Source organism: Ranitomeya imitator, chromosome 2, assembly GCF_032444005.1.
Source record: "Ranitomeya imitator isolate aRanImi1 chromosome 2, aRanImi1.pri, whole genome shotgun sequence".
NCBI lineage: Eukaryota > Metazoa > Chordata > Amphibia > Anura > Dendrobatidae > Ranitomeya > Ranitomeya imitator.
The window spans coordinates 522,122,826-522,139,478 of NC_091283.1; the positions used below are offsets into that span (position 1 = coordinate 522,122,826).

General features: G+C 44.9%; 1 protein-coding gene across 2 annotated transcripts in view; it reads right to left on the reverse strand.

Moving 5' to 3' along the window:
• Positions 1–16,653, reverse strand: part of ZNF385C (zinc finger protein 385C) — a 285,730-nt gene that overhangs the window by 156,146 nt on the left and 112,931 nt on the right. The window lies entirely within an intron of this gene.

Here is a 16,653-nt window from a genome sequence, read left to right on the forward strand (position 1 = left end):
TCTATCACAACTATTCCTCTGATGAGGATGAAGAGGGGACTTCATACATGCTACCCAGTACTAGAAAGAAAAACCCACGGGCACCTAGGAGACAGGGGCAGATAGAAGCACCACCATTACACTATGTGCACTTCACCCCAAGTCAGGTGACCAGTATCCTCAACAATCTTCCAGATCCAGAGATGCACCCCATGCCATTCTACAGAAGAATGCAGCAGAACCAGCGCACATATGCAGCCATCTGGAATGATCTGTGGGCAGTGATGGAGATAAAGGCAGGTGATGCCTTCTGACCAATCATGAAAGAACACTTCAAGCTTTCAGCAGACTTAGACGTACATGCCTGGGAGTCAGGGCCGAAGCTGATTGAACAACTCAGAGAGTGGGCCAAAGGCAGGCTGGCCGGACAGGCCCTCAGCTTACATGACATGAGTCAGGAGAAGACAGAGACTGTGGAGAAGTTTCATGGCAGAGTAATGCAGGTTTTCCAGGACCTGGACTTCACCATTCATGATCAGATACACAGGCAGATGTTGGCACAGGCCTTTGTGCATGGACTCAGAGAACCAATCAAGAAGCCACTGATAGTGGCTAGACCCGAGTACAGGTCAATAGCAATGGACACCCTGCTCACCGTAGCCAAAGGGATCGAGTCCCAACCAGGAGTGCGGAAGACAACACCCCTTATGGCGGCCATAGACTCTGAAGAGCCACCGCAATACCGAGACAGAAGGAACGTCAGATGTTTCAACTGCGGCAAATTGGGTCATTACCAGAGCCGGTGCAGAGCTCCATCACAACCCAAGACCCTGCCCAGAGGAACAAGCCGAGGAGCAGACAAGGTGGACAGTGAAGCGCCCCATCCATAGGACAGGGGCAAGCCAGGTCCGCAAGACACCACGCTCCTGACATGCAAAACCCCTTCAGCAGGACCAACCCCTCAAATTACCCTGAAAGTGGATGGCGTTGTCAGGTCTTTTCTTTTGGACACTGGTGCAGCCAGAAGTGTGATGAGACATGTGGAACTCCCTGACCCTACCTGCCTATCAGAATCCTCTGTGTCTTGCGTAGGCATCGACGGTCAAGTCAGAAATTCTCAGCTTACAAAGCCTCTGAGCGTGTGCACTCAGCCAGGACACTCTATCCTGTCCCAGTTTGTGGTGTCAAGAACCTGGGGGCAGACCTTCTACAGAAACTAAAAGCAACCATAGTGTTCCAGGAAGATGGGACCGTGACCCTTTCTTCACCTCTGACCCAGGAAGAGTCAGTCATGCTGGCAGCCTTACAGGAACCTCAAACAACCCATGAAGGCCTACCCAAGGAGGTACTGGACGTAGTACCAGAAAGTCTATTGTCTAAGGGACCCCAAGATGTGGGAAAACTCCAGGTTGCCCCGGTGCGGGTATCGCTCAAGCCAGGTACTCCATATCCTCGTAAGGCCCAGTATCCCTCGTCCATTGCACAGAGTCAAGCCGTCTCAGACCAATTGAAGGTGTTCCTGGAAATAGGGGTCGTTGTCCCCTGCACCTCTCCTTGCAATACCCCGCTTTTCCCTGTCAAGAAAAAGACTGTAAAAGGAGAGCCAGCCAAGTTCAGAATGGTACATGACCTAAGAGCGGTGAATGACACTACAGTATTTGAAACTCCAATTGTGCCGAATCCACACACCCTGCTCTCAAATGTGCCTTCCACAGCAACAGTGTTCATGGTGATCGACCTGGCAAATGCTTTCTTCAGTGTTCCCCTCCATCCAGACGACCAATTCCTGTTTGCCTTCACGCATCAGGGGGCACAGTACACATGGGCAGTGATGCCCCAGGGGGCCCAGAACAGCCCCTCGCAATTCACCAAAGCAATGTCCACAGTTCTCACCAACTGGATCACAGAACATGCAGAATTGACCCTGCTACAATACGTGGACGATCTACTCCTTTGTGCAGTTGACTTTGACACGTGTAAAGCACATTCCGTGTCTCTCCTACTCTACCTGGCGAAACAACACTGCAAGGTCTCAAAGAACAAAGTCCAGTGGTGTCTGAAGCGAGTTACATTCCTTGGGCACTGCATTGCTCACCAGACTAAACACCTGACAGATGACCGGAAGACCACAGTGGAGAAGATGGCTCCCCCAACAACTCCAAAGGCACTACAAGCTTTTCTTGGTCTAGTTTCGTATTGCAGAGCCTGGATCCCTGATGCCTCAGTCCTAATGCAACCTCTGTATGACTGCGTTAACGTAACCCCGTTCCTGCTAACAGATGTGGCCTTCAGTTCGTTCAAGAAGCTAAAAGACTCAGTAGTCTCAGCGCCAGCGCTAGGCCTACCTGACTACGGGAAGCCATTCCGTCTCTACCTGATGGAGAAAGAAGGCCATGCTACTGGAGTCCTGACACAGACTCACGGGGGAAGACAGAGACCTCTAGGCTATTTTTCAGCTCGCCTGGATCCAGTTGCAAGGGGAGCCCCTTCCTGCATGAGAGCAGTATTTGCAGCACACGCCCTCCTGGACAAAACAGCTGACATCATTCTTGGACATCCACTGGAAATCCTGGCTCCACATGACATCTCAGCAATTCTCAATCAAACCCAGCCAAAACATCTCTCCACAGCAAGACATCTTCGTCTACAGTGCTCCCTACTACTGCCTGACAACGTCACCATCTCCAGATGTACAGTCCTCAATCCAGCCACTCTACTCCCACTTCCAAGGGGGGATACAGATATGGACCCTCCAGATCAAAATCTGCATGATACCTTCCACAAGGATCTGGATTTGCTCCGACCAGATGATCATGATTGCTTCAGCATCATGCAACAGGAAACAGCAGGACTACCCAATGTGGCAGAAGAGCCACTGGCCAACCCAGAGTTGATCCTCTATGTAGATGGCTCCAGATTTGCAGATGATGAAGGAAGATTTCACACGGGATGTGCAGTGACCAGCAATCAAGAAATCCTGTGGTCCAGGAGTCTGCCACCTAGCCTGTCAGCCCAAGAAGCAGAACTGATAGCGCTGACGAAGGCTTGCCAGATTGCAGAAGGCAAAACTGCGACCATTTACACCGATTCAAGGTATTCGCATGGCATAGCACACGACTTTGGACCCATCTGGGCTGCAAGAGACTTCATCACAGCAAGCGGAACAACCATAAAGCATCATGGAGCTATTAAAGACCTACTGAGCGCACTCCAACTCCCAAAAATGGTGGCAGTACTGAAGGTCAAAGCACATGGAAAACTGAACACAGTAGAGGCACGGGGCAACAACATGGCAGATATGGCAGCCAAAGAAGCCGCCAAAGGAAGACAGTATGGAGAAATGGGAGAGGTCGTAGAGCCGGACGGCTACCAGGACTGTTTTTTCTGGTCTTATGTGACTGAGTGCAGTAGATTTGCTGTGTCCACATATAAACATTGGTGGCACAGCTTTGTCATATTCACTGCCTCAGCAATCAGGATTCTGGCTGTTGTTATTGCAGTCGAGTTCTGTTTTATCCTATAGAGGGCTCACTAGTCTCTATGGACCATCACGTTATATGGTAGAGACATAGCCCCTGTTATGGTTTATTTTTCACATGGGTGATTTGTGTTTTTTTTTTTTTTAGGTTACTTTTTGAGTATTAAAAGTTACGTTTTATTAGTCCTTTTTGCTGTATTGGGATTATTTATAGGATTATTTATTGTATTTATTACACAGATTTTGCTTTGTTATCATTTATTTTGGCTTGGGACATGGCTGGCTTCTTGACTGTGGGTCTAAATACTGAGAGTTGGCTATCGGAGGCCAAGGAAGTATTTTCGGATCAGGCATTTGTTCAAAAAAAGTATCTCCCTACCTTCAATGTGGCCTTCAAGGAACTCCAACAGGTTTACCGTGACCAAATTACTTCCTGGTGGGAAGTTCAGAGTTTAGAAAGTTACCTGAAGGCCAAAATTGTTCCCCGTGGTTTACGCATTAATCTTTCAGCGGGTAATCGCCACAAAAGTCCTTCCTTTACACATAAATGGGAGAAAGAGGCAACAGATAGTTCTCTTCGCTTTATGCAGTTATTACTCGAGGAAGAAAAACTAGCTCTTGCCTCATTAAATGAGAAATTAAAGGAGCAGTTGGAAATTACGAGAAAATTTTCCTCTGAGACTGATTTTGCATTAAAAGAGACCAAATTACAGACACATATCGAGAGGTTTCAGTACCACTTAAAGGAAAGGAAACATCGTCAGTACATGCGTGACATACAGGACTTCAAAGACAATAAGGCTTATCTTGTTTTGACTCCTAGACCAACCCCTTCTGACCGGGACGTAGATTTATCTTCCACAGATACTGATTTTTCTGAGTCTGAAGGTAGATATAAAACCAATAGAAGTAGAAATCGGGGGAGAGGAAGAGGTCGAGGGGCACGGGGTGCTTCAGCTAGAACAGACATCACCCCTAGTGGGAGTTTTTTGGACCAGGTCTATACTCTCAGAAACAGACCAGTCCAACCGAGGAAATAATAATGGAGTCCCCCATGACTGGAGTAAGAGATGGCCCTTCTGTATCTGGGACTAACCAGAACATCCAAATTGTTAATCTTTCAACCAGGAATATAGATTCTGATGAGATGTCGGTCCTTAAAAAGGGGCTCTCTTTTGTGCCCAATAGTGATTTTGACCTGTTTAGGACAGTTAAGGACCTTAACCTTTTCCTGCGTAAAATCAGATGGAAGAAATTCTTCCATAAGCAAGACTCACGCACTTGTGCTGAACTGGGTATTCCAACTGATATGTTGGCTGATGTTAGGTTGTTACACAGTATTGGTGATTTGGACCCTAATCTACAAGGTTTAGGCCCATTCACCGATTTAAAGAGCAAGAGCCATAGAATGCCACCCTCTACTGGTGACCTTTCGGCCATTGATATTTTTTCCAACTTGGTTACATCTGATTTGATTGGTCTCTCACAGTCCCATGTGTCTTGCAAATTTAATTGTACCAAAAAGGAAATGGAAGCGATTAACCGTTTGGAACGTGACGACACCATTGTCATTAAGCCCTCAGACAAGGGTGGCAATGTTGTCGTCCTTGACGTTGCCCACTATCAACAGTTATGTGAAACTATACTGGCAGATAGGAATTCTTATGAGGTTCTTGCACATGATCCCTTGACAGAATATCGGGAGGACCTCCGTTTGATTTTACAGGAAGGTCTGGAGAGTGGTGTAATCAATAAAACTGAGTTTGATTTTATCTTTCCTCAGAATCTGATTACAGCCACCTTCTACTGCCTCCCCAAGGTACATAAGGGCCTTAGCCCACTCAAGGGCAGGCCCATTGTATCGGGGGTGGGCAGTCTCTGCCAAAATGCTGGGGTCTATCTGGATCGTATTCTATGTCAATTTGTGTCCTCATTACAATCTTTCGTTAAGGACACCCCAGACTTGCTTCGACGTCTGGAGGGCCTCACCATCGAACCAGAGGCATATTTGGCTAGTATCGATGTGGAGGCCCTGTATTCCTCCATTCCTCACGACAAAGGTCTGGAGGCAATTGACTACTTTTTACAAATGCGAGGATGCCAGTTCCAGGAACACAATCAGTTTGTTCTCAAACTGCTCCGATTCTGTCTCACGCATAACTCCTTTGTCTTCAACCGCAGGATCTACCACCAGCTGAGGGGGACGGCCATGGGGAGTCCGTGTGCCCCGGCCTATGCAAACCTCTTCCTCGGCTGGTGGGAGGAGACTGTGGTTTGGAAAGATGAGCCTGATGGCAGTGATTTTTCTATGTTTCGTGTCTCAGAGATCTGGACACGTTACATAGATGATGTTTTCTTGGTTTGGAATAGTTCTGTGGGGAATTTTGAGAACTTTGTTAACAAGCTCAATCACAATAATATTGGGCTCTTTTTTACATCTGTGATAGATTTCTCTTCTCTGCCTTTCTTGGACATACTTATCACCAAGGGAGCTGACGGAGGTCTAGTCACATGTAATTACAAAAAGCCTACAGCTACTAATGCTCTCCTTCATTGGAGTAGTCACCATCCGGAGCATCTCAAAAGAGGGATTCCTAAGGGGCAGTACCTCAGGATCCGGAGAAATTGCTCGGATGAAGAAACCTTTGAATCTCATGCTAAGGAACTAAGGAAAAACTTCCAAGATAGAGGATATCCGTCTCAAATTTTGAAACAAGCATATCAGGATGCTAAAAGCAGAGACAGAACAACATTGCTGAACCCCACGGCGAAAATAAAGGAGCAGGATTCAGTACGTTTCATCACCACTTTTGATAATGGGGCCTCCTATGTTAGACAAATCATTCAAAAACACTGGGCCGTCTTGCAGATGGACTCAGATGTCTCTCAATATCTGAATGATATCCCTGCCATCACTTATAGAAAGTCCCGTTCACTGCAGGATAGATTGGTACATAGCCATTTTGTCAGTCCCACAAATGACACTTGGCTGAGAAGTAATGTCACTGGCTGCCACAAATGTGGACATTGCTCTGTGTGCCAATATGTTGACACAGGGAACAATTTTGTGAGTGGTGTAACTGGTAAAAATTACAGTATTAAACAATTTATGAACTGTAGTACCAAAGGGGTAATCTACAGAGCCTCGTGTTCCTGTGGTATTGAATATATTGGAAAGACCATCAGAGAATTCAAGCGGAGAATTGGGGAACACATTGGTGATGTACAACATAGGAGAGACACTTCGATCTCTCGTCATATTCATCAAATGCATGATGGCCAACCCAAACATCTAAAGTTTATTGCCATCGAAAAAGTTAATAAACCACCACGAGGAGGTGACTGGGACCAACTGCTACTCCAGCGGGAAGCCAAATGGATTTTCTATCTCAACACCACTAGTCCAAATGGCTTGAATGACCAAATAAATTACAGTTGCTTTATCTGAGGGTCCCTTTGGCTTTTCCCTTTTCTAGTCATAGTCCGGTATAACACAGTCTTTTTTGATTAATATCTGCCTAAGTCCTTTTATTTTGTCACCCAATTCTTGGGATTTGCTAAGACCTATGAGTATTTATATACTTGGCTTTTTCAAGTGATATATATTTCCTTTGGGCATTTTATCTGCATTGTCATATGTAATGCTGTTACATTTCTACCTTGCAGTAATGATATTTGTGTGGGTTATAGTCTACATGGATTTATACTAGTATGTTATGGTCTTCTGTCATTTTTAACCATTTACATCACGTCCGTCTTCCCATGTAGTTTTTCTTTCATCATTAACCTTTTCTTTATGTTAGAGCGCTGGATTTGTTTGCCTGTTATTATACATAGTCTTATTGGTTTACAGCCATGGCCTTTTTTTTTTTTTTTTTTTTTTTTTTTTTCCCCCCCTGTACAAGCGCTATATGAGAGGTTATGACATTAGATACACTCTATTTGTTATGGTATTTCCCGGGTGTGTTTTTCCTGCTAAATGTGGATGATCCTTCCTGGTAAATTTGTGTTTGCTATCATACGTATATCTATAGCTCAGGCTTCCACAGAGATCACCTTTAGTGCTATTCAAGCATTGTTAGGGCTGCTTAGTTATGGTCATTTTTGGTGCAGCATTCCTGTTTATCTACGCTGTTAGACATGTACGGTGATAATTCCCTTTATTTATGATAGGTGGGGTTTGACTCATTGAATCCAGCTATTTGCCGGCGCCGCTGTCTGTTTATTTATAGCCACAACCATTCAGCCGTTCATGCATCTCCCTGGCATTATAGGGTTGCTGGGTTACAGACATTTCCGGTACAGCGTCAGGTCACTAAGTTAATGGGCAGTATTGTGCTGTGCTATTTAAGCCATTATATATGTTTAGTCATCCCTTATCACTGTTCAGCTGTCATTCTGGTGATGTATGCCGGACTTTGTTTATCTAAGGCTGAGCGTTTATCTAAGGCTGAGCATTCATCTCGCTTTGTGGTTTCCTGACAGCGGCAACCTCCTGTTTCACTGCGCAAGACAGGAAGCTCTTGTATTGTTTCTGGAATCAGGCGTCCCACGTGGAGTCTGGCATACGCTATGGTGTCTGAGTAAGTGTTACCCCTCCTCTGTATTTTTATACCAACATGGCATTATCTACCTTTGCATTATGCATTATACAGAGTGTATCTGCAGTGTGTATTCGCTGCCTTCCGTAACAGTTTGTTATGCTAATGTGGACTAATTGTCTGCCCTATGGGAGGTCAGTAGATGCTTTTTTTCACATCCTGGCTCCTTTAATAAGGCCCTTCTCTCGCCCCACTCTCTGCTTGACAGCATAGAGGGCGGCAGGACTTTATGTCCCTCTACTTTAATATTTAGGCACTCCTTCTCTACAAGCAAGCATGTCCCCTGAAGAGTTGTCTTGGACGAAACGCGTAGGGACGAATTTATAAGGGAGAGTGCAGGGCTTCTTATGTATAGGGGTAGTTGTGGACTGCCCTTGTAAGGGCAGGAGCTTTGGGGGATAGACTATTTATAGCCCCATAGGGATTGATATAGGGACTGTCATCCCTTCGTATCCTGGATGTCTACCTAACAGGGGATTATCTGGTGCTCCGTTGCCCTCGCTTTGGAATTGGTGAGACCGTTCCTTATTTATTTATATGTACATTTATTAAACACCAGCAAGTATTTTTTTATAATATAAGCTAGGACTGTTTTTTCTGGTCTTATGTGACTGAGTGCAGTAGATTTGCTGTGTCCACATATAAACATTGGTGGCACAGCTTTGTCATATTCACTGCCTCAGCAATCAGGATTCTGGCTGTTGTTATTGCAGTCGAGTTCTGTTTTATCCTATAGAGGGCTCACTAGTCTCTATGGACCATCACGTTATATGGTAGAGACATAGCCCCTGTTATGGTTTATTTTTCACATGGGTGATTTGTGTTTTTTTTTTTTTTAGGTTACTTTTTGAGTATTAAAAGTTACGTTTTATTAGTCCTTTTTGCTGTATTGGCAGTACTGAAGGTCAAAGCACATGGAAAACTGAACACAGTAGAGGCACGGGGCAACAACATGGCAGATATGGCAGCCAAAGAAGCCGCCAAAGGAAGACAGTATGGAGAAATGGGAGAGGTCGTAGAGCCGGACGGCTACCACGTGGCAACTGAGGACAAGACACCAGATGAGATGACGTCTTGGGATCTATTCAAGAAGTTGCAAGAACAAGCCCCAAAGGAGGAGAAGGAGAATTGGATGCGGAAGGGTGCAACACATCAAGAAGGAAGAGTATACTCAATGGACTACAAACCCTGTTTACCCCGAAGCATGTACCCTATGGTGGTCCAGTGGGCACATGGGCCCACGCACAGATCAAAGACACAGATGAATTATCTGATTGGTGCTTACTGGTTCGCTCCAGGGATCTCCACCCTAACAGCCAAGTTCACTAGCAGCTGTCTGACCTGCGGCAAATGCAACCCTGGAAGAATGGAGAAAGTTCCCACACATCATCTCGCCAGACCGCTGTACCCCTTCCAGAGGATCCAGATAGACCACATCCAGATACCGCCAAGTGGAGGATTCGAATATGCCCTTGTGGTCGTGGACGTATTTTCAGGATGGCCAGAAGCTTTCCCAGTGAGGAATTAGTCAGCAAAGACTACTGCAAAGAAGCTACTCTCAGAGATCGTGTGCAGATACGGGGTCCCAGAAGTGATAGAGAGTGATCAGGGGCCCGCATTCACAGCAAACCTCACAAGGGAGATCTGGTCAGCAGTAGGGTCAGACTTAGGCCTACACACTCCCTACCACCCCCAGAGTAGCGGGAAAGTAGAAAGACTGAATGGGACACTCAAAAACAGGATGTTAAAAGTTGCCCAAGAGACACGCAAACCATGGCATGAAACACTCCCCATCGCACTGTTTAGTGTCAGGCCCAGAAAAGTTGTCACCTCATGAGATTCTGTTTGGGTCCAGCCCTCGGTTAGGGGTATTCTTCCCCCAGCAGTTGACAATGCAATATGATACTTTGTCTGCTTACGTAATTCAGTTGACCAAAAAACTAGCTGATGTCCATTCTCGAGTTTTCTCTTCATTACCAGATCCAGGATCGGTACTCGGTTCGCACTCCCTGAAACCAGGAGACTGGGTGTTGGTGAAGAAGTTTGTGAGGAGAACGCTCGACCCCAGATTTGACGGTCCCTTCCAAGTGCTGCTGACGACACCCTCTGTGAAACTAGAGGGAAGGCCCACTTGGATCCACGCATCACACTGCAAGAAGGCTCCCGTACCAGAAGATACGCCTAAGCCAGAATGATCCTGTACATCCTCTGTGTGATACATATTCTGGGGGCAGAAGCTCCACGTGCCCCCCCCCCCTGGGAGGGGAGATCACCAAAGATGGGGACTACACCATTTTCTGGTTCGATACATCAGCCCACATAATTACATACCTGTTTGATTACTGCGATGTGGTACACTGCCCATCCGCACTGCTGGACAGCTTGGGGCGTGGGACTCAGTATATTTGTGTTGCAGATGAATATTGGGGGGACAAATGTGAATATTGGGGAGCAGCAGCCTGGAACACTGGTGACAGTTGGGGATACAAACCCTCATTAGCCCTAAACAAGAAAGATAAAGATGGCAAATCACTAATTGACCGTATGCGCCTTACAAAGCAGGCTTTCAGGAAGGGGTGCATCACCAGGGGAGAATGCAATAGACTCATACTTAGCATTGAAAACCCCTCCCCAGGTGATGCCGGTACTTATATAATGAGCAGCACACCCCCAAGTGGTGAGCGCAAACCCCCCGTACAGTACACAGGAAAATTCAAACTGGCAAATGTAGCTGACAAGCCCAATGTGACTCAGGAGATCCCTAGTAACTTAATGGTACTGACAGACCCAACCTATGAGGAGACTTTAGCAGTAGAGACTGGGTTTTCTGAAACCAATTACTGGCTGGAATGGGTAAGATACACAGCCCAACAGCATAATGGGAGTGGCTGTTATGCATGTGCCGGAGCCAGACCCCACCTGGGCACAGTGCCACTCGACATCCCAGAATCCCAGCGGGCCTGTTTCCTCAGCATATACACTAACTCATCTCATTCCGCATCCTGTGAAGATTGGAAGTCTAAATACCCACTCATGACTAAAGACACACCCTCAGGGACTGGAATAACAATATACCCTGGTAATTACACCTGTTACACACGCACAGGGACTGGCAGGGATGTAAAAAACTTCACCGAGGGGTTCTGCTCAGAGTACAGTACCATCACTGACAACCTAGTTAATCATGTGGTTTCCCTGGGTGACATATACTGGATCTGTGGTGACATGAAAATACGTAGTAGACTGGAAGGTGTTTGGGTAGGCCAATGTGCTCTGGCAAAAGTTCTGATGCCCTTCCACCTTTTTCCCTACACCCATGAGTTCACACCCAGTACTGCAAAGAACAGGACAAAAAGGGCAAGTTCTCCAAAAGGCAGCTTCGATCCACATGTTTATATAGACACCATAGGTGTACCTAGGGGGGTACCTGATGAATTCAAGGCCAGAGACCAGGTTAAGGCAGGATTTGAATCATTATTGCCAATAATAACTGTGAACAAAAATGTTGATTGGATAAATTATGTGTATTACAACCAGCAGAGATTTGTTAACTACACCCGAGATGCTCTGAAAGGTCTGGCAGACCAGTTGGGCACCACTTCCATCATGGCATTCCAGAATAGAATGGCCTTAGACATGATACTAGCTGAAAAAGGAGGTGTTTGTAAGATGATCAAAGACACCTGTTGCACCTACATCCCAGACAATACTGGCCCCAATGGTAAAGTCACAGTGGCAATACAGAAGCTCACTGAGCTGTCTGAGGAATTGAAACAGAATTCAGGAGTGAAAGATCCTTGGGACCAGTACTTTGGGTGGATGAGTGGGTGGCAAAGGATGCTAGCACAGATTGGGGCAGCCATACTTGTTATTTTTGTTCTTGTGATAATTTCTGGTTGCTGCGTAATCCCTTGTATCCGCAGGATGATGGAAAAGACAGTAAAGGAAACAAACCTGATGCCGCATCTCCTCCTGGATGAACCTATCCGAATTCAGATTCACCCACCTGATGGCTCCTCCAATCCTGATGACAACGAATATGTGGAACTGATCGCACAGAGTCGCCAATATGAGACCATGCATGTTTCTACCCCCGTTTAGGGACAGATCTCCTGATCGCCCATTGCGAAAGTCTGTACGGTGTAGGGCGTAAGCATTAGGCTTTCGTTAGTTCGCCGGCAGCACAAAAGAGTTGCAGCGCTTTGGGACAGGAGGCTAGGCTTAGGGCAAGTGATATCTAAGGGGGGCTTGTGATAGAAATATGTATATCATGTAGATCTCACTTGCATGTATACTCCTTTAAATCATATATATATTCCTTTAAATCACATATACTTACACAAAAGCAAATATATATCTATCTACTCAGCTACTTTATAATCAATTGCTCAATTTTACCACATGAGCTAGGCCAGATTGTGCTCGGTACTTTCCGCTATGTCTCAAACACCTTAAAAAACGGGAAGTTGGACCAGATGTTCGGGACTGATACCGCTGAGTCTTCTGAAATGGCAGATCAACAGTGCCAAATGTACTAAGTCCTGGTCAGATGCCTCAACTTTGCCCTACATACCGAGAGCTACATTTTAGTTGCATAATCAGCAGTCATATGCGCATTAATCACAATATTCCAAATATATCAGATAACCAATAACTGAATTGTATGTTAATTAACTAACCGCCCCAACCACACCTTTCTATATGCTATTATAAAAACTATGTATCAGGAAATAAATGGCCAGTCTTTGATTGAATGTCAAGCTGTCACCACGTGTCAGACTCATTCTTTAAGGGCTCAGAAATAATAATTGGGAGCGGCCGCAGCACACACGGGTAGATTTATCCAACCCAAATTTCCATAACAGTACAATGAGGATACACACATGGGTTAACTTCAACCTGTATGAAGAAAGCGATCCCTGTTAAGTCACAGGGTCGCGGTACCGCACAGAGAGCGCAAGCAAGGAACCACAGAACTCTATCCCAGGACACAGGATTAGAGTTAGTCTAGACCTCTTGCGATCGACACAAATGGGGTATCAGAGGTAACTAATATGCACAGAAGTGCATGCTGTGCCACAGTAGCGGACACCACTAACCACCCAGACTTGGGTAAGGTAAGCGCTCTAATAGCGCACGGCGCTGCACTGGCGGTCACACCAGTTAGACGCAGTTTCATGTGTTAAAGCTGGGGAACAGTGCTAACTGTACCGCTGCTTCTCAGGCACCGATGCGTGTGGAACTGATGTGGCACGCGGTTGCCACATGGGTACCACAAGTATTACACTCATGGACACATGCACACTGACTTCTCCGGTATCTTTTTTCCAGTACCTGAAATATCAGGACATATGAAACTGGCCTTATATTGTATCTATTATACAATTTGTGATAAAGTCACTGTCAGGGTGCTGGAGGCTTCGCTGAGGCTAATGGCTTCAGTGATGCAAAACTCAGAAGCTTTTCCTCCAGTACATTAAGTGGTGTGAGGGGTTAAGTAGCCATTTTGTAAAGGGCTGCGTTTTTGTGACCAACCCTAGAGCGGGTGGGAGGTTGTCCACCTTGTCTCCACCTCAGGGTGTGGTTTGGAGCTTAAATAGTTGGCCTCCAGAAGAATTCAGTGTGACTGGAGAGGCCAACTCCAGAGAAGTGTTTGTGCTGGGATTAACCTGAACCATATGTGTTTTGCTAACTGTGAGTGGGATGATCCCTGCTACCATAAGGACTGTGCTTTGTGCTACCATTTTGTTTTGTTTTCCTGTTTTACCCAGAGGGCCGCATTTGTTTTTACTTCACCTTGGTTTGTGCCACACATAATAAGCCAAAGGAAGTTCTTAAAGAGACAGTGTTCTCGTGTGTGGAGACACAGCATTTTAACATAATTAGCCAGATGGTTATGTTTAGCAAAACAAGAAGCATAGACTGTTATCTGTATGTTGACTTTTGAATTTATGTGTTGGACAAGAACACAGACTTTTGCTTGTGTAAGTCTATAATACTGACATTTCATATAACATATTGTGCTCTTATCCTTGATGACTAGTGATGTTTACTGAAATGCTATTTAAGAATTGTGCAGGCCAGATAGTTTGGTGACTTCGAAACAGAGGAAAAACTATGCAAATAGATTAAATAATCAAGTAATGCTTCTTGATCTCGTCTCCATTCTTACCCTTTATGTAAATACTTAATGAAGGACACGTTAAGTATAAAATAGGTTACATGCCCCCTGTATAGAGAGACAGAGAGAGAAAGCCAGAGATTCTGCCAAGACATCCAAACATCCAGGGAACCCTACAGGACTGCTGTCAATACATCAATGCTCCATCAGGAGGGAAACAGATATATCATTCTACAGGAAACAACCTAGGGGACCTTCGCCCTTGTTGGAAAAATACAGATCTGTTCCATTGACCATCGCTGAACTATGGATACGTTTGGAGAAAGCCAGGATTGAGACCCGCCAGTCGCCTGGTTCCATGGACATGATTAAAGAAGCCAGGTTGTGACCCACGGGTCAACTGGCCTTGTACCTCAATGGACGGTCATCTTGCTGAGCTTGTCGTTACCTCCTCTCTGTGTGTGTGCCACAAGTGGAGTAGTTGACCCTGGAAGATGAAGCCAGGTTGTGACCCCCCGGTCAACTGGCCTTGTACCTCAATGGATGGTCATCTTCCTACACTTGTCATTACCTTCTCTCTGTGTGTGTGCCACAGGTGTGGTAGTTGACCCTGGGAGATCTGAAGTAACAGCTGCCATTATGCTGACGAGACAGCAGAAGGGTGAGACTCTGTAATTGTGCATCATCTTGGGATATTTTGCTGGGACTGTTTGTGTTATCTGCCTGCCTTGTGATTCAATAAAGCATTTCCACATGGTTTTACCCCCACCCTGTTGGCTGAGTAGCGTTATGCCCACGTTAAAAGGAGAGCGGACATCGGCGGGAAGATCCCTGGTCCATGCGGTTCCAGCTAGCAGACTGGGCGCTCCCCCCCTCGTGTCTCCACACCATGTCTACCTCTGTGTACCACTGAGTGAGCCGATCTGCCTCAAATTATATATAGGAATTTTGGTCAATTGCTGGTGTCACTATGATACTAACACAGGTGCTTCTTACAAAATTAGAATATCATCAAAAAGTTAGTTTATTTCAGTTCTTCAATACAAAAAGTGAAACTCTTGTATTATATAGAGTCATTACAAAGAGAGTGATCTATTTCAAGTGTTTATTTCTGTTAATGTTGATGATTATGGCTTACAGCCAATGAAAACTCAAAAGTCATTATCTCAGTAAATTAGAATAATTAACAAAAACGTCTGCAAAGGCAACCTATGCGTTTAAAAACATCCCTTAGTCTGTTTCAGTAGGCTCCACAATCATAGACAAGACTGCTGACTTGACAGATGTCCAGAAGGCATTGTCATTGACATCCTCCACAAGGAAAGTAAATTTTGCATTTCATTTGGAAATAAATGTCCCAGAGTCTGGAGGAAGAGTAGAGAGGCACACAATCCAAGCTACATGAGGTCTAGTGTGAAGTTTCCACAATCAGTGATGTTTGGGGAGCCATGTCATCAGCTAGTGTAGGTCCACTTTGTTTTATCTAGACCAAAGTCAGCGCAGCCATCTTCCAGTATATTTTTTTGGAGCACTTCACGCTTCCTTTGCCGACAAGCTTTTTGGAGACAGAAATTTCATTCTCCAGCAGGACTTGGCACCTGTCCACACTGGCAAAAGTACCAATACCTGGTTTAAAAACAACAGTATCACTGTGCTTGATTGGCCAACAAACTCGCCTAACCTTAACCCCATAGAGAACCTATGGGGTATTGTCAAGAGGAAGATGAGAGACACCAGACCCAACAATGCAGATGAGCTGAAGGCTGCTACCAAAGCAACCTGGCCTTCCATAACACATCAGCAGTGCCACAGGCTGATCGCCTCCATGCCATGCCGCATTTATGTAGTAATTGATGCAAAAGGAGACTCGACCAAGTATTGAGTGCATTTACTGAACATACATTTCAGTAGACCAACATTTCGGATTTTAAAATTATTTTTCAAGCTGGTGTTATAAAGTATTCTAATTTACTGAGATAATGACGTTTGAGTTTTCATTGGCTGTAAGCCATAATCATCAACATTAACAGAAATAAACACTTAAAATAGATCACTGTTTGTAATGACTCTATATATGTTTTACTTTTTGCATTTAAGAACTGAAATAAATTAACTTTTTGATGATATTCTAATTTTGTGTGAAGCACCTGTATGTCCATATATTTTGTATAAAGTCACACTATCACCCTATATCCTACATAAGTGACCAGTATGTGTGCTTATCTGTATACAGTCTTATATGTACCTGCAGGTATCTATTTTTTTGTGGTCCCAGCTTCTCAATACAATAATTGTGATTCAAATAATGATATGAGTTTCATCTTGGGTGGCAGTCTTTTTTCTTTTATATACCTATCACATTTTGGTTGTTTTTTTATTTCTTCTTTTACAACATATAATCACAAATGTTCCTAATGTACCAAATTATCAATGATCACTAATTGCAATAGAGGCAATATTCCTTCTATACAAAA